General features: G+C 51.3%; 1 non-coding gene across 1 annotated transcript; it reads left to right on the plus strand.

Moving 5' to 3' along the window:
• Positions 1–348: 348 nt before the first annotated feature.
• On the plus strand, positions 349–452 carry LOC143932529 (U6 spliceosomal RNA). The gene has a single exon (XR_013262953.1). It is a non-coding gene; the product is annotated as a U6 spliceosomal RNA (small nuclear RNA).
• The last annotated feature ends 1,295 nt before the right edge of the window (positions 453–1,747 follow it).

Genomic DNA, 1,747 nt, shown 5'->3' on the forward strand with positions numbered 1-1,747 from the left:
ATACCAGGCGGCGGGGCCAGCGACGTCTCCTTCGCGGGCCCCGCCTACCTGGAGACGCGCTCGAAATGAGCAGACTTTCCTCCGCGTGTGTGGGCGAGTCCGTTCATTTCGAAAGTACGGCGTATAGTACGGCAGACTTAGTACGCCGTATTAGTCCGCTGAAAAAGTGCCGTGTGTGGGCAAGTAGCCCGTTCGGAAATTCCGACGGACAGTCTGGCGGAAGTCCGCCATACTAAGTATGTCGGACAGAGGGCTACGTGTGTACGCGGCTTAAGAGGAGGAGAATGTCATCCAGATAATGGTGGACTCGCAGCCCCTTCTCCCTCAGATGCACTATGACGGGAAGAAGGACCTTCGGCAGCACATATACTAAAATTGGAACGATACAGAGAAGATTAGCATGGCCCCTGCACAAGGATGACACGCAAATTCGTGAAGCGTTCCATATTTTTTTTAAGGGTGGCACAGTGGTGTAGTGGTTAGCACTCTCACCTAGCAGTAAGAAGGGTCGCTGGTTCAAATCCCAACCACGACACTACCTGCCTGGAGTTTGCATGTTCTCCCTGTGGCTGCGTGGGTTTCCTCCGGGTACTCCGGTTTCCTCCCACACTCCAAAGACATGCAGGTAGGTTAATTGGCTTCTGTCCAAAATTAACCCTAGTATATGAATGGGGACCTTGGCTTGTGGGCTCCTTGAGGGTAGGGACCGATGTGAGTGTGCAATGTACAAGGGTAGGGGCAATTGTAGACACTCACTCAGGTTGAACTGGATGGACTGGTGTCTTTATTCAACCTCACTAACTATGTAACTATGTAAAGGTCCTGGGGGCCGTAGAAATTCCAAACTGGAGGCTTCGGAACTGGAGGCTTCGGAACTGGAAGTGCTTGTGGTTTACCGAAAAACGGAGGAACTTTTGGAATTCTGAATGGATAGGAATGTGAAGGTAAGCGTCCTGTAGATCTATGGAAAGCATTCATGGCCTGGAAGGTAGACTGGAGGCTTTCCATTTTGAATGCTTCTACCCGGATAGAGTGGTTTAGGTTTTTTAGATCCAGGACCGGACGTAGGTCCCCTGATTTCTTCTTTATTAGAAATAGAGGGGAATAGAACCCCCAACCTCTTTGAGATAGGGGCACCTCCATAATTGCTTCCTTTTGGAGCAGATCCTGGACGTATCCTATGAATAACCATCTTTGCCCTAAATGAACGGTGGCTAACGTCCAGGGGTCTCTTAACGTTTCCGCCCAGACCAGCGTGAACCTTGAGAGTCTGGCCCCCACCACTGCTGGCTGGGCGGACGCACCTTCAAAAGGACTTATGGTCAGTATATGCTGGGGTCCTGAGCTTCTGGAACTCCAGGAAGGACGTTTGAGGGGCCTTTCAGTTCCTTCTGTACTCCCTACCAGGCCTGTAGGACTTGGCATCCCTGTACCTATCCGGGAGGTTACGCTTAAAGGGAGGAGGCCTCTGAAGCTTTGGATTTCTATCCTAGGGGATAAGCCCTAATTTCCCGCCAGTGACCTTTGAAATAGCAGAGTCCAATTTGGCACCAAAAAGGTTCTCGCCATCATATGGGATGCGGCACCAATTTGACTTGGAAGCAGGATCTGCCGCCCAGGGTTTAAGCCAGAGAGCTCGTCTGGCCATCATCGAGGACAACATAGCCCTGGATGCGGACTTAATAGCAACCACAAACGCCTCTGCCACAAAATCCCCTGCAAGGCTTAGTTCCTGCAGGGCCCTAAC

The sequence above is a fragment of the Lithobates pipiens genome, unplaced genomic scaffold, assembly GCF_037356315.1.
Source record: "Lithobates pipiens isolate NorthernLeopardFrog02 unplaced genomic scaffold, aLitPip1_a1.2 Scaffold_25, whole genome shotgun sequence".
Taxonomy (NCBI): Eukaryota; Metazoa; Chordata; class Amphibia; order Anura; family Ranidae; genus Lithobates; species Lithobates pipiens.